Source organism: Toxorhynchites rutilus, chromosome 3 (genome assembly GCF_029784135.1).
Source record: "Toxorhynchites rutilus septentrionalis strain SRP chromosome 3, ASM2978413v1, whole genome shotgun sequence".
NCBI classification, from domain to species: Eukaryota; Metazoa; Arthropoda; class Insecta; order Diptera; family Culicidae; genus Toxorhynchites; species Toxorhynchites rutilus.
Window position 1 is genome coordinate 24,191,132 of NC_073746.1, and position 25,467 is coordinate 24,216,598.

Consider the following 25,467-nt stretch of genomic DNA (forward strand, 5'->3'; position numbering starts at 1 on the left):
GATAGAGCAGAAAAATAATCAGAGTATGAAGTTTATGAAACGACAACAAAACGCGGAAAGAATCCATGGTGAAGTACAAATTGTTTACGATCCTTTTTTCGTGGTTCGTTCCGACGTAGTGACAGGTGCGGGGGTAGGTTTGGGTATAAGAACTACGAAGTATTTCACCGCGAAGAGAGGAAGAGACAACCACAATGCCAGCGAACTATTTCGAAACTATCCACGCGTTGTTTCATTCCAGTAGTCGCGGGTGGTGGCGCTGAGAAAGTAGGATTAGGAGGCGCCACAGCACAGAAGTGCATAAATCACTGTCGCGTAACATGAAACACAAATCTCGTAACTCTTTCGCTCACATGGACAATTGCGTTGGGGGCTTTCGCGTTTGACTATTGTATCACGGTGGTGATGCTCATTTCTTCATATTTTTGTTCAGAATGCGTTTCGTAGCATTGCAATTTTTTTGTTGCGAATATTTAGCGCACACTTTTTTTTGGTTTTTGGTGGGAGAGGCATCTCTACGGCATCTCAATTCGAACTTTTGTATCAACCGCGCAAACACAAAAAACCGCTGTGCCACGTGCTTCTCTCCGCTCAGCTGATTTTTTTTTGTGGATCATTTTTTTTCGGACGGCCGTTTCATGCTGCGCGATACAACCGATTCCGTTACCTGAAGGGCGTTCCGCTGGTGGTTGCAAATTTGTACGGAATTTGCCGTATCGGTTGCCTCCGCTGTTGAACTAAACCGCAGAGAAAACTCAAGAGCACCACCAAGTTTCGGTTTCGGTGAATGAGACAGAGAGAGAAAGAGAAGCCCAGTTTTGGGGGCAAAGTTGTGTGTCATTCTCCGCGCCCAAACTATAATAACAATATCGATCACACAAACCCTGAGTTTTCATGACTTTGTTTGTTGGTATTGTGGGTACGCGTGCGTGGGCGTAAGAATTTATTCTATTCGCTGAACGAAGGTTTGAAGGATATATACACACGTGGGATGGGACGCAATGAAATGGTCAGATGAAAAACGAAGGCTCAGGAATGTTAGAATTGTTGGATAGGGATAATAATTAAATTATTTTTATAACTGGCATACCTTCCACAACTTGTGGCAAGTACACATGATTCTCGTCTTATCCTATATTTCAAACGAAATCAACAATTCGTTTGAGGCTTGTGCGAGTATTTATTTCGTTACTACCCGAATATTCTTCACATCCTATGCAAGTCGTATTTAATCTTTTTTTTTTTACTCATTTAGAAGGTCTAGTGTTGAATACTTGATACACACAAAAATGCCTTTGAACATTTTGAAATGCAAAAGGATATTGATCCCGTCTCGCTTGGAAACTCTGGGGATAATAGAGTAAATTCATCTCCCAGGATCATCTCCGTTCTATTGATTCTGCCCACTGATGAGTTGGAAGAGAAAAATTCTTGATACGCAATTCTCTTTTCGAAGAATGTACCTTCCGTACCAATCTTTACGTTCTCATATCACCAGGAGAGGTATTCCACCAATCAACACGAAACTATTTTAATTTCATATTTTATATTTAGTTGAAACTTCGCCAATTTTGTTTCGATAGAAATTTGAATAAAAATCCATTTTTCATTTGCCCATGATCAAATTTCTACCAGTTGTTGGAAACTATATGGGCATTGTTGTGTCACGAACTTTAATTTTAACAATTAAAAAAAATAATTTTTGAGATATTCCATTTTAAACTTTTCTTTCAAGGTTTTTCCGAAAAAAAAATTTTTTTCCAGTGTGTACTTTTTCCAAAACCGCAAAGTTATAACCTATAACCAGAGAAGAGAAGTGGAACGAGAAAAAAGTGGCAACGATTTGTGACAAGAAAATGTAAACAGTGAAAAAGTTGACAGATGGTTTACGCTCTAAAAATTGAACATAATGTTAAGATGTCTCTAAAAGGGTGGGAGACATCATTTATAAGGTGGGAGGTTTGTATATAATGTTATTAATGTTAGCATTATCATGATAAACACGGAGAATGGGATAGAAATTACGAACTGAAAATAGAATAAAATATACATATAGACGCTGAAACGCTGTGGATAAATATTATAACGCATTTTTATCGGTTAATGTATATATCAAAATAAACCCATATGTATTGTAATCATAACTTGCTGTGCTATTCATAACAACATTTATGGTCGTATTCCACCAATGATGACAAATGTGTAATTTACGAATGAAGCTTCGCCATAAAAACTGAACATTGAATTAAAAAAGTAAAATGTGGTAAGAGCATCAGTTGAAATATTTTAAAGCATTCTCATCGGAATAAACTGAATGATACAATAATTATACAACTGAATAATGTATGTACGCTTAAAAAACAACATAAAAATATGATTTCTGAATAAATTCCTTTTTTTTCAGTTTCGAACACCCCCTTAAAAAGCCATTTTCATTTTTCAAAATACCCTCTGTTGGTATTGTATCTAGAATTTACAATGAAACGTTAACGTCAATTAGTTTCTAGTAATCAGTTTTTTAGTTGCAGGGGAAATTAACACCGAACTATATTTTTCTAGTATTATATATATTCCATGCCAAACCGACATAGTGGTTCTCAGATTTTCGTGTAAATTGGTAGTTTTGTTCCTTATCGTTAAATATTAAATCCCATTCCTTTTTTGGGTGGTCCGAAAAACCTAGTTTTTTTTCCTTTTTTCCAAAAAAATTTTTTTTTTCAAAAATTCATATCTTTTGAACTACTAAACCGATTCAGATGATCGATATATCAATTTGGCCAGTTAGCTATCTTTTTTTTTTGAAAATATATTATACTTGCAAAAAAAAAATGTTTTCTTGATTATTGATCGTTATTGTTTATAGTTTTCATTCAAGGGCGCTATATTTTTTTATATTTTTTCTCGAAAACTGAGGAGTTTTTAGATGAGATATCCAAAAATGTGTTCTTGTTCGTTTTTAAATTATGAATTTTCAAATTCAACCGATGGTTCAAAAAATCATTTTTCTCCTTTTTTCCAAAAATGACGTTTTTCAAAAAATCATAACTTTTGATCTACTGAACCGATTCAGATAATCGACATAGTTAATTTAAGTCAATTGTTTTACACTTGCAAAAAAATTTTTTTTTATTTATAAAAAACAGATACAATTATTAATCACGAAAACAATTTTGTTTTTTCGCAAGTGCAATATTGTTCCAAAAAATAGGCTTTAATTTGATATATCGATTATCTGAATTGCTCTAGCAGTTCAAATGTTATAAATTTTTCAGAATAGGAAAAAGGGGAAGAAATTAATATTCCGAACTATCGGTTAACTTTGAAAAATTATAACTCAAAAAAGAACATATCTTATTTTGAGTAAAAAATGTAAATATGTAAAAACATCCTCAGTTTTCAAGAAAAAATATAGATATTTTTCTATATTCGATAGCGCCGTTGGTCCCGAAACCGTATAATCTATAAAAACGGATTAGTGAGTCAAAAGTTATGTGTTTTTTTATAAAAGTCATTTTTGGGAAAATGTGAAAAAAGTCGAATCATCCAAAAAAATGATACAGGTTCAATGTTTTACCATAACGAAAACAAACGAAAATCTGAAAACCACTATATCAATTTGGCATGAAATGGCTGAAGTAATACTGCAATAGATCACAAATTTCAAAGTTCGCGTTTTTCTTGATGTTTGTCATGTCTTTTAGTGCGGCCATAATAATAATTAGGATTACTGCATTTGGATTGATGCTAGAAAATATCATTAACATCCTTGAATAGTTGATGTGATATAATTCACTTTATATATGTATATATAATAATAAATATTTTCAAACAAATAATTTGTCAAACAAACTGCAAAACTAAATACTTTTATACTGTGCCTTCATTTTTTGAGTTTAACGTTCAAAGACCCTTCAATAAAAATGGCATTGGAACAACAGAGTAAAACTGACATACAATTATGACGGATGATTACTTTTTGATTGGCGCGTGCTCCAACTGGCGAACCGCCAATTAAAAGGCACTCCAACTAAAAAACGCCAATGAGCAAATGGTACTGTAAAACTGTTAAAAATAGATAAAAAAATATACAATCAGAGTCTTCGAGATTTATCGTTTATGAGTTTGGTTTTTTTAAGTTACTACTAGGCATGTTTGCGGATTAATGGAAAGATATGATATGTTGATCTTTGAAATAAGTTTGAAAGTTAAGAATTGGAAAAAAAATATAAAATTCATGTGAATGGAGACGACTTTTGTGTACAGCACATGCCACTGGGGCCTTTTACTGATTAAGTAAGTAAGATTTCTTCCAAAACGTCATAACTTTACAACCATTGAGTGGATTTCAAAAATCGTCATATCAAATGAAATCTTATTCTTCTATGAATCAATTGTCATTCACACAAAATTCAAAAATTAAATACTACAGAAAAACTTTAATTATAAAGCTTAGAGAATTTGCGACTTTTTTTTTTTTTTTTATTAATCCGATTATTTTTACAGGCTCAGTTACATAAGTTTAATGGAGCCAAACTCTTAACTATATTTCAACTAGCATATATCAACATGTTGTTTCCTTAATTCTATGGTTAATGAAATAGGAAACCGATTACTCGCGGTCGACTCGAGTTTAGAAGGGTGACACATTTTCATTAGGAAAAGGATGGGATGTAAGGAGATGTGTGTTTACACTCGCACTCACATTCACATTCACATTCACATTCACATTCTCATTCACACTGACACTTCACACTCAATTCTTAAAACTATCCTTACATTTAATATATGTTTACAATTTAACTTATTCTAATGTTAGTAGGAAGGGAACCGATAGCTCGCGAAGGACGAAAAGGAGGGGAAAAGGATGTATGAACAATCACACTCGAAGATCGATAGCTTTAAGGAAAACATATATTTGGGACATGTAATCAAGGTCTAACCGAGCCAACACATCTCTCACCGGCACATTGGACTGCTTTCCTCCAGCCCGAAGGGAGTTTTCTAAATTCGATCTGGCGACAAGATACAACTCGCACGACCAAACAACGTGTTCGATGTCGTGGTAACCATGGCCACAACCGCAGAGATTGCTGTCGGCAAGATTAAAACGAAAAAGCAGCGCGTCTAACGAACAGTGATTGGACATGAGTCGGGAGAAGGTGCGAATAAAGTCCCGACTCAAGTCCAGACTTTTGAACCACGGATTGAGGCTAACCTTAGGGATAATTGAGTGGAGCCACCGGCCCAATTCATCTTCGTTCCATTTGCGTTGCCAGTTAACGATGGTATTTTTACGAACTAAAGAATAAAATTCATTGAAGGCGATTTGACGCTGATAAATTTCGCCTTCAATTGCACCTACCTTTGCTAATGAGTCAGCCCTCTCATTACCCGGAATTGAGCAATGTGAAGGGACCCAGACAAAGGTAATGACATAACAGCGTCTGGATAAAGCACTCAAAATTTCTCGTATTCTCTCAAGGAAGTACGGCGAGTGCTTTTCCGGCCTCACTGAACGGATAGCTTCGACAGAGCTCAGACTATCCGTCACAATGTAATAGTGTTCAACAGGTCGTGAGGCGACGCTGTCCAGCGCCCAGTGTATTGCTGCCAATTCAGCAATATACACTGAGCAAGGATTCTGAAGACTGTGTGAGGTGCTAAAAAAATTGTTGAACACTCCAAATCCTGTGGACTCATTCATAGAGGACCCATCAGTAAAGTACATATTATCACAATTGACACGCCCATACTTTGCTTCGAAAATCGTAGGAACGATCCCCGATCGATGATAATCTGGAATTCCATGGATATCCTGCTTCATGGACAGATCAAAATGCACAGAGGAATTGATGTAGTCAGGAAAACAAACACGGTTGGGAATATACGAAGAAGGATCAACCTGCATGGAGACGAATTCATGATATGAGCTCATGAATCCAGAATGAAAATTTAGCTCGATCAGCTGCTCAAAATTTCCGATCACCAATGGGTTCATAACCTTACACCGGATGAGGAACCGAAGAGATAATAAATTGAAGCGATCTTTTAGTGGGAGTACGCCTGCCAAAACCTCGAGGCTCATGGTATGCGTTGAGGGCATACATCCCAACGCAATACGGAGACAAAGATACTGAATTCGCTCGAGTTTAATGAGGTGTGTTTTGGCAGCTGATTGAAAACAGAAACTGCCATACTCCATCACTGAGAGAATAGTTGTTCGATACAACATTATAAGATCTTCGGGGTGGGCTCCCCACCAGGTGCCGGTAATTGTACGGAGAAAGTTTATTCTTTGTTGACATTTTTTACTCAGATACCTAATATGGGCCCCCCAAGTACATTTGGAGTCGAACCAGACCCCAAGATATTTGAATGACATAGCATGAGTGATCGGTTTACCCAAAAGTTGAAGCTTTGGTTTTGCTGGTCTATGCTTCCTAGAAAAAACCACCATCTCTGTTTTCTCCGTGGAGAATTCGATCCCTAGCCCAATGGCCCAGGTTGAAAAATTGTTCAAAGTATCTTGTAAGGGTCCTTGCAGGTCGGATTCGTTTGATCCTACGACAGACACCACTCCATCATCTGCAAGTTGTCTTAGGCTGCAATTTTGTGTAAGGCAATTGTCGATGTCGCTTACATAGATGTTGTACAAAAGGGGGCTTAAACATGAGCCCTGGGGGAGTCCCATGTAGGAGACCCGACTTACTGTCGAATCCCCGTGAGAAAAATTCAAATGTTTCTCACAAAGCAAGTTATATAACATATTATTCAATAGAGGCGGCAAACCCCGAGAGTGTAATTTGTCTGACAAAACCTCTATTGAAACAGAATCAAAGGCCCCCTTTATGTCCAAGAATACTGAAGCCATTTGTTTTTTTTCGGCGTAAGCCATTTGAATTTCTGAAGAAAGCAATGCAAGACAATCATTCGTCCCCAATTTGCGACTTAATTTTCAACAATTCGCTCTTTCACAGCAAAAACTAACAAATAATGGGGGGTAAATAATAAAGCAAAGGTAATCATGGATTTTTAATAACCATCTCAGTAAAATATTGAGAAAAAAACATTCCTTTTTCAATTTCTCTTTCAAATTTTCATAAAATTACACTGAATAGTTAAATAAGGGCAATATCAATATTTGAATAAACTTATTTATTTTCAAAAATGTTTATATAAACCTTCCCATATTCTCATTCTTCATTGAAGACCTTGCGTCAAGACAGCTAGAAATCCATACACTCTCAAATCAAGTGTGCCTCAAAAAATTATATTCTTCACGTAAACAATCGATGAAAATGTGGACACTTTTTAGTCAGTGAATTGTATGAAGCTCCACTGCTGTGCTATAACTTTGCCTAAAACACCATTTCGATCAAATGACCATTATTTTTTTCGTATTATAGTTTATTTTCTGAAATTATATCTTTTTTTCAAAAATTAGCTAAGATCGTGTTTCAAAAAAACTAATACCTCAAAATGGCATGGTACCTAGTGTCGAACACGTTGGCAAAGTTTCAGCCAAATGAAAAATCTGAAATCAAAAAAATCTTCGAAAATTCGTGTTGATTTGTGGAATGCCTCAGGAATAGAGCAATGGAAAAGAATCCCAATGAATGTGGTTCAGAAGCATTTACCAACAAGGGTTTTTTTATCTGTATTATAGTGATTTTCAACTCATTTTGGCTGGTTCGTCACTTTTACTTCCATTTTTGGAAGAATGTCTGGAGTGAGAATTGAACTCGTGACCTTCAGCGTGAGAGGCATGAATGTTACCACTACGCCAGATCGCCTCCTACCAACAAGAGTATTAAAAACATTATTTGACAAAAAATATAATGCTTGCGTCTGTCGTAACAAGAAGCGAACAGTTTGTATACTGTGAAAATATACGAATTGATTAAATAGTCATGGGGATAAGGACATAATGGTCTTCATTTCGTATTTGTATTGTATATACGTATTTATTTATTTCGATTGCAAACAATTCCGGAACATACACTAAGACTGTAGTCGCTGTGGTCACAAGTTTATGGAAGTTAATGTGGTGTTCATTATACCAAAGCCAGTAAACTTCCCAATGTTTGAACCATTACTGAAAAACATTTATGTAATTTTATATTGTTATATTTGGAAGCAAGAATATGAGGACAAGTGTACATGAAATTAGGAAAATCATTTCTTTTTTTTTTTTATGCGAAATGTCTTCAAATTGCATTAAACGTCGATATCTTTTGTTATCTCGAAAAACAATTTTTGACCAAAAATCTGTTTTTTGGACAAAAAAAAACCAAACTTTGAGTGCTTAGAGGCTCCCCTAAATCAAGTACGATTGAACTGAAATTTTGCAAAGGTCAGTTTTTGGATCAATAAACAAAACGTTCACGGTTGGTTCCATAAATATGATGATGAAACTTTTTACCATACATCCATTGCTATCTTAATCCACAAACAAGCACAAAACACAACAGCACAACAAAACAAATATTGACATTCATAACAATCACAAACAATAAGAAGAGAATTGTCACAATGTCTAAAAAGACGGATAAAAGTGATATTTCCATGTGCCATTTTCACTCCCCCACGTTCATATAAACAAACAAAGTTTCATTATTTTACCGTTATGAAGTTGATGTTTCGAAGGCTCTCAGTGTCGGTATGTATGTTGTGAGATAATAATCGCCAATTAATCAAAATTTCACCGGAAATGGTACTGCTTTCGAGAACTAAGCATACGACTGCTCTCTGGACCTTTTTACCACATGAATAATCGAAATAAACCACTATATAATTGTCATCTGTTAAAGACCAGTTGAATGATTTCATGAGAATTTTGGCTCAAATTATCATGCAACCGTGAGTACTTTCAACATTGTTTTGTTTCTTCCATATACATTCCATATTGAATGCAAATAATTACGACACGATATTTTGCTTGCCAATACAGATACTCGTTCTTATATAGTATCTGTATACTATAACTCTTTCTTATATAGTTTCTAATACAACCGAAAATTTCGAACTACAACGTTTTTTACGTTAAAAACTGTTTTAGCTGTGAACGGATTTCAATGATCGGAATCGGTATCAGAAATTCTCTAAAATTTGTTCGTTATGCTACACATTACGGTTCCCTAACCTTAAATGGTTGAAATTAACGAAAATAGGAAGCATTCCCATTTTCCCATACATTTATTCTGTTCTATGCTTACCTGTCCGTACTGTCAATAACGACCAACTGATGCGAATCGCGTAAATCGGTTGCTGGAAATGCAATTGAAGCGTTCGTTCTCAATAATAAAATACGGCTACGTACTTGCGAAACAAAACTTAACACTCAATCTTGAAGAAGACCATTTGGAAAGCCTTCTGGTCGCTAGATAGTGGCTTATTGGTAACTTTTTTTTCCCGATCGATCATTCAGTATACGTGAATTCATGCGTTGTTTGAAAAGCGATGTCAAAGTGCAGCGCAACTCAAGGCTGACGCTAAAAAAGTATTTCTCCGCGTTGAGAGCTGTGTTCTTCGGTGGAAAACGGAAGGTGAAAATTTGTTTCGATGCTCTTGCTTTCGCCTTCGCCGCCACCACGAAATTCGTATTCTTATTCGTATCGGATTTGCTGTTTCCGTTCTGTGTTCTTTGGAGCGTTGTTTTCGGAAGCGTTGAAGATGTATTTTTTCCAAGAGATACTGGAAAATTACTTGGATATGTTTTTCAGTTTCAGTGCTCTGGACAGCGAGCAAACAACAGATTCTTGGTGTTGTTAATAGTTTTCGGAGCAGATATCGAGCTGTATTTTGTAATTGATAAACAAACGTCGAATCGTGTTTTGTGGTGTGTTATGGGCAGTTAATTAATTTTAATTGATAAGTTGGTTAATTTGACGTGTCCCGTTTTATATAAAGAAAGCAATTTCTGCTGCCGGTTATGTGATGGTGGAACCAGTTTTTCAGTCGCTTGGTGCTTAGTTTCCTGTTCGTTTTCCACTCTCCGAGTACTGGTGGTTTGTTAGGAGGAATTTCTATTAATAGTCCGAAAGAATTTTAAAAATCTTAAGTTCAGTTCTCACAAGGAAAAGGTATAAAAATTATATATGGTGGATTCGGATTCAAATGTGGTATTAAATTAATTTAGTGTTATTTCGTGTTCTCTGTGATGGTAATTCATGCTTTATGTTTGTGCTTCGAGGCTCACATCAATAATTTAATGTGTATGTGCCAGATATCTCCAGATGAATGACGACCGTTGCAATAAAGGAGGGAGAGGGCGCGTTCACGCAGGAAGATTTAGCATGAAGAGCTAAGTATACTCTTTACTCTCCTTATAATTATTTCTATCCCTATTTCATAAATCTTCTAACGATAATTCTTCAACAGTGTCCCCGTTAGAGACTTTGTTTACAGTTGTGAGTAATTACTTTATTATATTTGGAGAGTCGTTTTGATGCGCTTATAATTATAAACATAGATACGAGTCGCTTTCTTTTTGGTTTTCACACCTCTCTAGATTTTAGGAGGCGCAAAACAAGGCAATATGTTACTGATTGTGGACAAGTAGTTGAATGTAGACATGTGACGTCATTGTCATCTACGTTGTGTTCAATCATCATGTCATCATGCCAGTGTCATGTTTTAACATGATTTTTCCTACATTTTCCTTTTGAATTTCTTGAGGCATTTTATCTGTGACCTTCTTAGGTTACTCGCAATGTCCTAGAAAAAAGGTAATGAAGATGGTCGAGTTTCGAGCGACATAGCATGCGCTGCCATAACTATCCCGCAAATAGTGACGTCAGTCGTTGTGTTTATCTTTGATTGCCCACCGCATTGCCCATGTAAAATTGCTATTTCCAGGAAATAATTTATCAATTAAAAACATACATTTTTGTAGAGCTCCCGCTGAATATGAGGCTAATGTGATAGCGTGAAGTGAATATTTTTGAAATCACGTCGAAAAAGACGGATAAAAGTGATATTTCCATGTGCCATTTTCACTCCCCCACGTTCATAGAAACAAACGAAGTTTCGTTATTTCACCGTTATGAAGTTGATGTTTCGAAGGCTCTCAGTGTCGGTGTGTGTGTTGTGAGCTAATAATCGCCAATTAATCAAAATTTCACCGAAAATGTTACTGCTTTCGAGAACTAAGCATACGACTGCTCTCTGGACCTTTTTACCACATGAATAATCGAAATAAGCCACGGTATAATTGTCATCTGTTAAAAATCAACCAGTTGAATGATTTCATGAGAATTTTGGCTCGAATTATCATGCAACCGTAAGTACTTTCAACATTGTTTTGTTTCTTCCATATACATTCCATATTGAATGCAAATAATTACGACACGATATTTAGCTTGCCAATACGGATACACTTCGCCTACTGCTTCACCTTTATATGTACCTCATTGGGTTACTCGAGAAAAACCGCTGCCGTCGATATTGATTTTTTTTTAAAATATAATACCAGTGATTAATATCAAGACATATCGTCGGTTCAATTGATTTTAAAGGATTTTCTTAGGTGACCAGGTTGAAAAATATATCGTCAATTGGAGTAATGTTGAAGCAGTGTCTCGGTGAACTTCTCAGATTAAGAATATATCGTCGATTAGAGGAATATTGAAAGGGTTTCTTAGCGACCTTCTCAGGTTGTCAAAAAAAAATCTTAAATAAATTAAATAGATCGAGAGTTTTTAATAAAAATAAAAATATATAGATCTATAGATTTCAAAGGAGTTGTTTTATGACCTTCTCAGGTCAGGTAAAATATCTATGTACCACGCACGATGAATAACGAAATGCATGAACGGTCCGATAAGAATGTATATTTTACTTGAATGATAAGAATGGCAAGTTACTTGACCTGGTATTCGTTAGCGATTCAGACGGTATTGAGCTGTTTGATCCACCATCTGCTATTTTAAAAATCGACGATCATCATAAGCCGTTACTTTTAAAACTTGACGTCCATTCGCCTGGCCAGATCCGCCCGCCCGGTGTTCCAGCAGCTCGCAGTGAGTATGACTTTGCACGGTGTGACTTTAACGCTATCAACGAGCGAATCGGCTCGTTGAATTGGACAGAGCTTCTTGACCTCTCTGACATTGATGCAGCCGTCTCTGCCTTCTACGACAACATATATCAAATAATTCAAGACACCGTTCCTGTTAAAAGATGTAAGCCTTCCCTAAATTTCACACAACCATGGTGGAATTCCAAACTCCGTAATCTGCGTAACCGTCTGCGAAAAGCTCGGAAACGTTATTTCCGCTCCAAAACAGCTGCTAATAAAACTGCTGTACAGTCGGCTGAAGCCGAGTATAGTGGTTTACATGAACTTAGCTTTCGGCAGTACATTGACAATTTGCAGAGTAGTTTCAAGATAAATCCATCATCTTTCTGGAATTTCGTAAATTCCCGAAAAGGCTCTGCACGTATTCCAGTGGACGTTACATACTGTAGTCAAAGCTCCTCTGACGCTGCTAGCTCTGCTAATCTCTTTGCGGAATTCTTCCGAACCGTTTACGAAGTCGATCAGGCTCCGACTCCGCAGGAATACATCGATAACTTGCCGAGTTTTGATATTCGTCTACAGCAAATCACCTTCAGCCACGACGATATTTTCAAAGCCCTCTCTTCTGTTGACGCCTCGAAAGGTCCTGGTTCGGATCGAATTCCACCTTCCTTCATTAGGAATTGTGCTGCATCATTGACCATCCCTGTGAAGTTTATTTTCAATCGATCACTTCTTGACGGCGTCTTTCCTGAGTCATGGAAGCTAGCATCCATAACCCCGATCTTCAAATCTGGAAACATTCACAGCGTGGAAAACTACCGTCCAATCTCGATACTGGACTGTTTGGCGAAAGTCCTGGAAAGACTGCTACACGATAAGCTGTACACGGCAGTCCGATCGTTAATCTCGGAATTTCAGCACGGGTTTATGAAGAAACGCTCCACCATTACCAATCTGATGACCTTCACTAACACTCTGGTTGGTGCCATCGAGAAGCGTCGTCAAGTTGATGCCGTGTATATCGATTTCTCCAAGGCGTTCGACAAAGTTCCGCATGGTCTCGCTATCACAAAACTGAGCCGCCTCGGTCTTCCTTCGTGGATTGTTCGCTGGATAGAATCGTACCTTTCGTCCAGGAAAGCTTTCGTGAAGGTTCACGATGCCACATCGAATGCGTTTCAACTACCGTCCGGGGTTCCTCAGGGTAGTCACCTTGGTCCTCTCATCTTTATACTTTTTTTAAACGATGTATGCGACCACCTAAGCTGCTGCAAGCTCTTGTATGCAGATGACCTAAAACTCTACCGCATTATCAAGACGACGGTTGATTGCCTGGCTCTGCAAGCTGATATTGAACGCTTGTCATCGTGGTGTAAGATGAACGGAATGTTGGCAAACCCAGCCAAATGCAAAATCATCACCTTCAGCCGAAGTCGAACACCGGTCACGTTCGAATATTCGATGAATGAGTCACCGCTTGTGAGAGTATGCTCTATCAAGGACCTAGGGCTACTTTTAGACAGGAAATTGAGATTCAACGAGCACATATCGATGACAGTCACTAAAGCAAACTCCATGCTTGGCTTCCTGAGAAGAAATACAGCGCAATTTGACGACGTACATGCCATGAAGTCACTGTACTGTTCTCTGGTTCGCAGCGTATTAGAGTATGGAGTGCAGATCTGGGCCCCGTATCACAGTGTGCACGTAACACGTATCGAAAAAATCCAGAAACTTTTTATAAGAAGTGCATTACGGCGGCTCCCATGGACAAATCCCGACAATCTACCGCCTTACGAACATCGATGCGCGCTCATCGGACTCCAAACTCTGTCGAGCCGGCGTAGTTTTCTGCAAAGGCTGTTCATCTACGACGTACTAAGCAACAACATCGACTGCGGCAGCATTCACGTTCCGAACCGCCAACTCCGAAGCACTTCCTTTCTCAGAGTTCAAGGGCACCGTACTACATACGGATATAACAATCCGCTAGATAGATGCTGTAGGCTTTTTAACGATGTGCACGATATTTTTGATTTCAACATAAGTAGACTAGTTTTTAAAGATAGAATTAAGAATGTCTAAATAGTCTGTGTGGTCTGTGACCAAAGATGGTAAATAAATAAATTTTCTTCAAATCTCATTTCGCCAAATAGTTGAGAGTTCACGTTTTTAGAATCACATCACTTACCGCAGTGAATCCTGATTTTTCTTAACCATTCCCACTAACAACTATCCCTTCCATGATAAACGCTAGGGAACCACGCTATAGAGGCGACCCTTCTGGCCTTCGGGCGGCGAATGTCATACTAACATTCCTTCCCTTCCCCTGGTGACTGTAAGGACGTGGCCGGCGGTGTTATTGACCATTTAAAGCTCGAATCACCGGAAATTGCACAACGAAATTGTTCTTTGTGCAATTTGGTTGGTTCAGGTCAATCACGTGCAATTTGGTTGGTTCAGGTCAATCACGGAGAGCAACTACGAATTGTACAGTCTACCCAAGCTCAAGGTCAAGCTCAAGCTCTAGACAGTGAGCAAACAACAGTACATGTTATTGTTGAGAACAATTTTGGTTGATTTAATACCAGGTTGATTTGACAACCTGGTATTAACGTTCCCGTCACTCACTCAGTCAAGGCATTAGGGTAAGTCGGGGTGACTTAGAACACACCTTTACCTCCAAAAGTAAGGCTCAACTTGATTTTTTCATAATTTTCATAATTCATTTCATCATTGTTGAACCGAAATTTGACAGGTAGGGAGAAACGGTAGCATGAACAAAGCAAGCATTTGATTGTACAAAAGTGTAAGTTTTTCGATCGTGGTTTTAAGGTTTTTTCCGCTGATTAAATAAACTTTCCGTGTAATGTGCAGTAAAGTTCTGTTCGCCAGTTTGATGCTTCAAAATGATGTTTATCGCATCTACATACGTTGCTTTTTCGCGAAGTTACAGCATTTCAAAAATCACCTAAAAATATCGTGTTCTCGACAAAAAAAATAGAGAAACGATTTTTTTTTTGTCGAGTTTATAGTGAAATTCAAGTTTTGGGGAACATGAGTTTCCAAAGATACAATCCATGTTATTGATAATATGCCCACTTTCCCTAATACTTATCGAGCTCGCCACTCGCCATAAGTGGAAAATAATAATTTTGAGTATGAGAGCTGGTAATGGTCCATGTAACCATGTCGAGAACTAAGCTTTGACTCAGAAGGATATGAATTTCTACGATAGTCTGCTCAAAGATAAGACTATGTCACATTGAAATGATAGATATGCGATAGAGATCAGGCAATCGGAAGGAAAATTTGATGTTATGTTTCTGGAGCGCTAATTCTGTTTTGTGTTTCTCAAACCACTTTGGTAAGCATGGATAGTACGGAGTAATTACCAGGAAGAAACATTACAAATTTCTATGATAATTGATTCTTATTTTACCCGCACAAATTGGTTTTGGACAACATCAGATATAATCCTTCGGAACTGGTGAAATGTTCAGCTGCTTGGTTTCTGTCATAGAAAAAAAGTCCCAATTTCATCAAAGTTGTACGAGAACGATACCCCCAAAAGAATCGGTCGATTGCAATAAAATCGAAATCATAAAAATCAGATTTGATCCACCGAGCGCGCTCCCCTGCGTAATCGATCGGATTGAGAAAAGCTTTCAAATGTGCTGCGAACAAAACAGAAAATGCGGTTTCTAAAATTCCCATCGCAATTTTCACCATCGATGTGCGCGCATAAAATGTATACAAGAAATGCAGCACCAGCAGCAGCAGTGGCAGCAAATTGTTGCTTGCTGCTGTATGAGGCAAGCGTCGTGTTTCATGCATTACGATTTCAAGAGCGTGATCCCAATTAGGGTCTTTTTTTGTCAAAACATGGCTTCATCAAACGGTCGAAAGTGAACGAAATTACTCAAACATCACACCGCGTACCCCATAAATGGGCCCAATTTGCATTCGTCGACCGAACCGACCGAACCGAACAAACCGATTCGTAGTCATCGTCATCACCGGGCCAAGTCAATCGAAGCAAAAGTTTTCACTTTACTCGTGTTGGTGGTGCCCCAACATGATTCCAAATAGGCTTTTTAATTTCTTTTCGTTTCATTTATTCGTCTTTCCGTTTTCGAAATAACTCTTTAATAATGAATGAAGTCGTCTGTCGCCTTTGCTTTTTGGTACAGCACTTTTGATGAATGAACAGGTGAATGAAAGTTTGTGCTTGACCACGCGCGCGCTTCGGTCAGGTGTTCCGGCCGACTCGCGTGGCCATTGGTGAGGGGGATGTCCCCAAGCAACGTCACCGGAGAAATGCTGTGACGTTTCATCGTCCGGTGGCCAATGCTCTCACTTGTTCACTCAAGGTGCGTATGCCGCCGTCACGCCGCGCCACTCGGCCAGCTGGATTCCCACATTCGGTATGCGTGAGTGGTATGCTATGCTCGCCAGCCGCTCGGCTGCCGTCACTGCCGTCTTCCAATTCCAATCGAGAAAGACGCGACGGCGACAGGTAGAGGGACAGAGAGACGGGGAAGAAATTCAATCACCACAGGTAAAGCATGGAGAGTTGACGAGTGTTTCTCTATTTGACGTTGCACGAGGCATTTGAAATGAACCACGTTTCTTGATGGCTGCGTACGTGACATGGTGTTCATTTGCCTGCGGCGGCGGCGGCAAACGAGAGAAGGTGGATCACACCGTTCGTCCGTAAGGCCGTAAGCTGCCTCCGCTGCTGCTGCTGCGAGAAATGTGTAAGGAAGGGTTATTAGCATTTTCGTAGTGCGGTTTTATAGCATTGACCTTGCAACCGATCAGGCGTAGATGGATGGGTGGAATGGAATGGAATGGATGCTCAACGCTGAGGAGCGGAGCTCTCGTTGAGTTTCTCTCATCCACTTCTCCATGGAAAAAAAAAACTGATAACGAGGTTTTGTGTATTTTTGGTATTGGATTGCTGATTAGTGTTTCGAATTAATTGACTATTTCCTTGTTAACAATGATTTTGGCGTGTACAAATTAATATTTCTACCTTTACCAGAGAAAACGCAAAGACAAAAACCTACCGTTGTTCCATATAAAGGACGGACTCGATTATATACAGTCTCGGATTTCGTTTCACTGTAAATAGTCGAATCCTTTATTTATTTGTTCAAAAATACTTGTCTATGAGCCTTCGGCTCTTAAAGACTGACTAGTTTAACTAACGATATTTTGGAATTTTTAAATTCAAAACATTAATCAATAAATTAAGTACACATACATTCGAACAAAACCATACAATCGTGATCTAAACTAACAAAATCAAACATTTGGAAACTGCTCTGACAACAGATTTGGTTTTACCTGTTTTTTGAACGAACATACATTACAAGACTTCAATTTGTCTCAAAGGTTGTCATAGAGCATAACTGATTTTTTCAAAACCGAATTCTAGCCAAATCTTCTGGTTTTGCTTCTGCTGATACTTAAGTTTGCCCTGTTTCTGTTGTGTTGCGGTGCTGATCGGATGCCCTGTCTAGATGAGTGTTTGTGTGGACCGCTTCTTGTACACCCAAACTACACCCTAACTAGCGTTGACTGAAAACATTTCATCTTTGGCAGAAATAATGCCATTTCGTGTGCTGGAGGGTCAAATGCGCAAATAATGAGCTGTTTTGACACTTTGATCGCCCCGTCACCCATTTTTAGATTTTTAAACGGAATGAGGCACTTAAATGTTAATATGTAGAATAATCAAAAACATAGATATATATTTTATAAAAGGTAAATGATTTTGCTTTGTCTAGTCGAAAATATGATCATGGTTTGTCCACTGTTTTGAATGCTCTAATTCAGCGCATCTCTGTCAAAGCGGGTATTCGAATGTTTCAAAACATATAAATAAAATGGTTGTTTTCATGAATTACAGTAGTTTTATAATATATTTTTACGGATTCACATTTTTCAAAGGATTATAAAATACACCTTCTATTGATGTAAATGCGCCCCTCATTTGAGCTAACTTTTAATCAATCACCAGATGATTATTTGGCACGTATTCAGACCTTTTCTGGATTATAACACTTACAAATATTGTAAACATCATGCTTGCACACCATTTGTATCAGATTTACATAGCTAAACCATATAATTAACGCAATCAGATGAACTCAATTTTGATCATGAATTGTCCGATTCAACGATGTTGTTTTGTCCATATGATTTCTATGGCAACCGCTTTTTTTTTGTCCCATTTATTTATTTCAGGCTCATTGGCATTTTAGCTGTAACAGAGCCGAATTTTAATCGTGTACATGTCACATATTTATCATATCTATAATTAGCACATTACACAGTTGCCATTTTTCGGCGTTAGAGTATTCCCTTCTATACCATTCCATATGGTACACACATTTACACAGTAGCAGCCATTTAGGCGTAAGAGTTTTCTATCTGTTCTTCCATTATCCAGTTAGACCGGACAGCGGAGACAGTTGATTGAGCATTGTTGAGTTATTTATAGAACAGCAGCCCGATGTGTCTTGCAGAGCAGAGCAGTTGTATGGATGAATCGATCATATTTCGACCGTGGATCGATCTCCATCGCTGATGATTATTGCGTGGACGTAGTTATTCTGTAACAACACAAAGATGGTCAATGAGGGCCCTGAGTTTCGAACTCACGATCGATTGCTTACTAAGCGAACGCGCAACCAATGTGGCTACGGAGGCCCCCATGGCAACCGCTTGACGCGCTGCAGTTTGTTTATTGTGTCCTTCGCCGATAGCAGAAATAAAGTTTCTGAGTGTGTTGAGGTAAACTTTTAAAACTTTTAAACCTAAACGTAAACTTTTAAAATGCCTAAGAAAAGGCAATATTCTGAAGAAAGCTTAAATTATGAATGGATCAATATGATGAGAGTAAACTCAAACAATGATAAAAGTAAAAATTGTATCATTTCAACGCCTTATGGTAGTATCAGGAACTCGAGACTTGGGGCTTTTCAACAAACCCAAACTTGTATTGACTATATGTGATTTTTATGAAGAAAAATCGATTTGCATTTACTAGTTACGTGAAAACACCCCAAATTGGACAAACCTCGATCATTTACCCTACTATACTTTTAAACGGTTAGTTAACCCCCTTCTTGTTGACCGATTGATCTGAAATTTGGAATGCGCGTTTATCTCTGCTGTCGTTATAAAACTGCGTATTTCATGATCTTGAAAATCCAATATGGCGGCCGGTACAAGATGGCGGACTACATATTTTATCAAAACCCTGTCAATAGGGTATCAAATGAAAGGGCTGGACTAGTAGAACACAGTTATTTATGAAAAATGCAAATCCAAAATGGAAACTTTTTTTTCAATTCATCAATATGGGCATCAAACGAAAAGGGCTTGACTAGTACAACATAGTTATTTGTGAAAAAGCAAATCCAAAATGGCGATATGTTTTTTCCTCATCAATATGGATATCAAATGAAAAAGGCTTGACTAGTATAACCCATTAGATCATGAAAAATTCAAATTCAAAATGGTCAATTACTTTTATTCATACAACCCTCGTACAGAGCAATTCCACTTCAAAGCTGCTGACCCGACCCTCTATGATTTTTTTGAAACTTGGAATAAAACTATCTAAATTACAATTTTCATTATTATATGACCAACTCAAACTTTTGAAATGAACGTAATTAAAATGATTGATCTTACTTTCGAAAAATTGTAACTCAAAAACCAGATGTCTGATTAAAACAGATGACAGTTATTGGAAAATCAATAAACCGTTTGACAAAAACCACATTTTGAATGTACTGTTAAAAAACATTCTCAAAAATAATGTTAAAAACTTCGTTGTCCGCTTATTTCTCTAGCGCACCGAGAATTGAATTTGGGCCCCGCGAGAAACTCGACCGATTCGTTCAGGGCGACGAAAGTGTTAAAAGCTTAAAAAAAGGTTAGTATGTATGAGAACAGACATTTCTTTCTTATTTCCTTTTTCAATTAATTTGGGATTGTTAAAAAAAAGTCCATAACGACGTCAATGAGGATCGATCCAAGGCCGGCTGGAATGCAAAGGTGTTTCACACGACCACGCTATCCATATAGCTGCTAGTGCTCGAGGTTTTAAAAAAAATTTGGATGCCAAACGTCTTAAAATTGTATTACTCGTCGAGATTTACAGTTATCTCGAAAAAAAAAATTTGTCCAAAAAAAGTTTTTTTTGGCACTTGGTCATTTTTCCGTCTGAAAATTGATTTTTGAAAAAAAAATTGTTTGAGATAACTGTAAATCTCGCCCCTTGGGTGATTTTTCAATTTAAAAAAAAACTCAAACTTTGACCGCTTTGTGCCACTCTCCCTTAAGTAAGATTGGGCTGAAATTTGGCATAGGTTGTTTTTTCGAGGTGGTGAACATTTTGTATATGGTAACTTTTTGAAATTTTATTGTCGATTTCTTCCCATACATTCATTGGCACCCTAATATATATTATACAAATGCCATACATGTATTGGTGAGTAGAGCATTTTCTATTATTTTTCGGCTCATTCAATGTAATAAATCAGGATGCCATAGCATGTGCTAAAAATTAATTCTGGGTGTAACGTTATCAGAAATCATTTCATTTTCGGCAGAAACCATGCTATTTCGTACCTTGAAGCGTCAAATGGGCAAATAAAATCATCTGTTCCTCAACGCTTTAAAATATTTGTATGTATGTAAGCAGACATCTCTTTCTTTTTTCTTTTTTCATCGATTGCATCAAAAAAATAAGTCCAAACGACGTCAACGGGGATCGAACCAAGGCCGGCTAGAAAGCAAGGCTGTTTTACACGACCACGCTCTCCACATAGCTAATAATGCTGTTGAGTAAATGCGTGATAGTATTGCACCTGTTTATAAAATGAAGCTGGAAAGTGTTTTCTAAGAATAAAAAGGAGAGCAATATCTATCTCGGTCTGGGTCGTGTATATGGCAAAGTATGCGAAAAGCTTTTTTTTTGTTTCGCTCGCTCACAAATGCTTTACAGTGTTTGAGAGTCATGACATTTTCTGTTATGTTTAGGCACATTTAATGTAATAAATCGGGATGACAAAACATGAGCTAAAAATCAACTTTGGGTGTATATGAGCAGTGTTGCCACACGTACAAATTTATCTGGAATGGTACAGATTTTTTCGTTATTTTTGGTACAGTTTCTGTACGGTCCAGAGTACAGATTTTCGTCAAAAAGTACAGATTGGTACAGATTAGAACAAATCAACATTAAGGTACATGTCGAATTTTACGCCGCAATATCGCTTGGTGCGGTTATTCCGTTCACCAAAAAGAAAAAACTGCATCTGCAGTCTTTGCATCTTGGGGGAGAGGAAATAAAAAGCAGCGCTTCAGTGAAATATCTAGGTGTAATCTTAGATGCTAAATTAAACTGGAACGCACACTTAGATTCAATAATCAGCAAGGCCAACTCAGCTCTATGGGCATGCTCTAAAATGATAGTAAGAACATGGGGCCTTAAACCAAAAATGGTTATGTGGGTTTACACTGCAATTGTGCGGCCTAGGATAACCTATGCCTCCCTTGTATGGAGGCCAAAGACTAAGGAGTCTGTAGCTACAAAAAAGCTAAACAAACTCCAACGACTAGCATGCGTTGCAATTACTGGAGCAATGCGAAGTACACCCTCAAAGGCATTGGAGGCTATCCTTCACCTGGTATTTTTGAACCAATATGTTCAGCTAGAGGCTAAAGAAAAGCGCTCTAAAGCTTAAAAGATGGAAAAATAATACTAGACGGGAACAAAACTGGTCACTTGAGCATCCTGAATATCTTACCCATTGGATCAGCCTCAGAGATGAACAGTGATTGGATGGAACCTAGGACTAATTATGACATTCCATACAGAGTGATCGAACATTCTCGCTCAGTATGGGATGAAGGTGGCCCCAACGTTCGTAATGGTTCAATCATGTTCTACACTGATGGGTCGAAAATGGGAATCAGAACAGGTGCTGGAGTGTATGGTCCCAGAACAAAAATCTCTGTGGCTATGGGAAACTGGCCAACAGTTTTTCAGGCAGAAATAGCTGCAATAATAGAATGTCTAAATGTCTGCCTCAAAAGAAAGTATAGACATGCTAACGTCTGCATATTCTCTGACAGTCAAGCGGCACTTAAAGCTCTAAATGCCGTCAAGGGCTCTTCAAAAATTGTCTGAGAATGCATTTCCCTTTTACGGCAATTAAGTCAGATAAGTTCGGTACAATTGTACTGGATTCCTGGCCAACGGTATAGAGGGCAACGAGCGACCAGATGAACTTGCCAGGAACGGCTCAAACTCACCATTCACTGGTCCAGAACCATTCTGTGGACTCTCCGACTGTGTGTTGAAAAGCGAGCTGAAAAAATGGGAAGACCGGGAAGTGACAGCCAATTGGATGGCTGCAAAACTTAAACAGGCGAAAAAATTTATTACGCCGAGTATTAAAATTACTCAACAGCTGCTAAGCTTTGATAAGAAAGACTTCAGCGCATTCAATGGTCTTGTAACAGGACACTGCCCGAGTAAATTGCATCTTAAAAACATAGGTTTAGCACAAGATGATATTTGTCGCTTTTGTAATACCGAAAGCGAAACCTCGGAACATTTGCTCTGTAACTGCGGAGCTCTGACTAGACGCAGACTTCAACACCTTGATAAAGCTATTCAGGAGCCCAAGGAAATTCGGTCTGCGTCGCCGATCAGGATTATAAATTTTATCAACAGATTATTCCTGATTGGCACCTATCACGCTATATCAATAAGTAGTAGATAAGTTTGAAGTGAAGTATAAAAAAGGGGTATACCACAATAGTTCAAAATAATGGTCGCAGTGGTTCACACCCAACAGGGGAAAAAAAATCGCTTGGTGCGGCTGATCATAAAAAATATTTACAATGCAATAATTGATCAGTTTCATTAGGACGGTATTTCTTACGAGGATCGTCTGAAAGGATTTGCATCGGAATCACAGTTTCAGAAGGCGAGCATGTGCAGGATTGGTGGACAAAAGTTGGATGCCTTAAAAGAATTGACGGTTCGCTCGCATTTTCGGCGCTACGATGCCATGTTTGTAACGTTCTAACTATACCTCCCTTTTCGGCAACTGTGGTGCGATTTTTTTCCTGAATACTATCAGAACAAGAATAAGCTTCGAAATCGGCTCAGCAACGATACGATGAACGTTATTTTGAGATCAAAAGATTTGATCAAACATCGTGGTGGCAGCTCGATTTTTTTTTAAATAATAATAGTCTAGATTCAGAAAACCCATGTATAAGCATCATCAAACACAAGAATGACTTGCATATGTAAATGTAGTATTTGTAATAAATGAATGAGTATTTGTCATGCTTAAATACACGATTCATTTGAAAATCTATTTCTCAAACTTTGTTCGTTTTTTACCACAAATCAGTTAGTAACCTTTCAAAGCTTTATTGGTCTTGCAGAAAGTGACAAGTGAAAGTTTGCTGATTATGTTTTGTCTGGTAGTACCGTATCAGATTAATCCTTTTATTCCACGATGAACAATATGTGTTCAACGGAAAAGTTATAACTCAATGTTGAAAACAATTCGAAACGATTTCTTACATTCGGTGGTCATTAAACTCTAAGCAGTACCCCAAACCGGTAAAGATTTCTAGAGTTTCTATTTCAGCTCCTTGCAGTAGTGTTTACAGCGAAAGAATGTTCTCTGAAGCTTGCTTGGTGTGCGAAGTAAAGCGTAATCGGTTGTTACTATCAACTGCTGAAAATTTGTTATTATTTCATCATAATTTGAGTCCTGTAATAAATTAATATTTGGCTGTCCGTCTTTTTATCAATTTGTACCGTATTTTGAGTATAGACAAAAAAATGTTATTAAGTCCTGTTGTACTACACGATTCACTTGAAAATCTATTCCTCGAACTATGGTTGCTTTTTATAAGAAATCAGCGCTAATGTTTGATTGTTAGGTTTTACTTGCGGTTTTATTCACTCAACAAAATTCTTAAAACATGTGTCCTTTTGTTTATTTTTGTTGGCTTCCGAGTACCGATTATTTGGTCAACCTAATAAATGCTATGCTAAATCCTCTATCAGCTGTTTTTCCAATATCCGGTATCCGGTCGAATAGTAGGTCACTACTATCCGAATACTTACCGGATATCCGTTTCATCTATAATAGTAAGTCTTTCTTGGCCCCATCTCTACTCCTGCATTATCGGATGTTTTTTCGAATTCAAGAAAGAATTAGATGGGAGGTTTTAAGGATTGGATTCGATCGTTCCCTCCTCATTCTGATTCTTCTCCTGAAATTTCGGGAATCCGCACCGCGATTCAAAGTTTGCTAGACATACGTTCATGCGTTGTTATTAGTTTAATGACCCCAATGACCACACAAACAAAACCTATTTGCTGGGATGGAAACTATCCCTTCCCTAAGATTTTCCTCATAGTGAACTTCATGACTTCAACTTTGTTCTTTAGATATTCTCCGAAATCCTGTATTTGATTTTTTGACACCTCCAAGGGATCTCAACAGGTGATTCAATTTCCGATCATGCTGGAGAATACATCGTTAAAGGTCTAAAGACAAATAGTCGAAGTCGAAGGATATTCTCTACAACCCTAACTTTTGCTTCATACATCGTATCCATTATACATTCTGTCAAATGTATACGAGGGTCACTATTTATATTTCGGGAATAGGAACAAAAACAAATAGTTAAGCTGCGAATATATTTTTATTGTTTTTCAAAGTACTCGCCACGATGATCGATACACTTTTGCATGCGCTTAAACCAATTTTCAAAGCATTTATTCCAATCGACACAAGCCTTTTTTTTTTGAGCGATTGTCAAATTATGTGGGATCCAACGTGAACATAATTTTCGCACAACTAAGTGTTCATGTAAAATCGCATATATGCTGGTGGAACTAACGCTTAGGGATGCCTCAATCTCACAATAGGTTACACGACGATCTTGCTTAATCATTTCGTGCACAGCATCGATGTTTTCTGGCACTACAGTCGATTTTGGACGACCTTCACGAAACTCGTCGGACAGCGAACTACGACCACGATTGAATTCACTATACCAGCGATACACAGTGGTTTTTAATGGAGCTTCATCGCCAAAAGTCAAATTAAGTTGATTGACGCACTCTTGTTGTGATAATCCACGTCGAAAGTCGTAAAAAAACATCGCACGAAAATGTTCACGATTCAGTTCCATTTTTTTGCCGAGACCAAACTTTCAACTAAATATAAAATAAACAAATAGCGTCCGTATGACAAAATGTTCTGAGTACGTATATCGTCAAAAATGTCAAACTTTACGATGGAACCGTCAGATGGACTCACATGACATCAGTGTTGCCAATTCGCGAAATATAAATAGTGACCCTCGTATCAGGAATT

General features: G+C 37.8%; 1 protein-coding gene across 5 annotated transcripts in view; it reads left to right on the forward strand.

The window, feature by feature from the left end:
- Nucleotides 1–25,467, forward strand: part of LOC129775513 (uncharacterized) — a 130,867-nt gene that overhangs the window by 44,576 nt on the left and 60,824 nt on the right. The window lies entirely within an intron of this gene.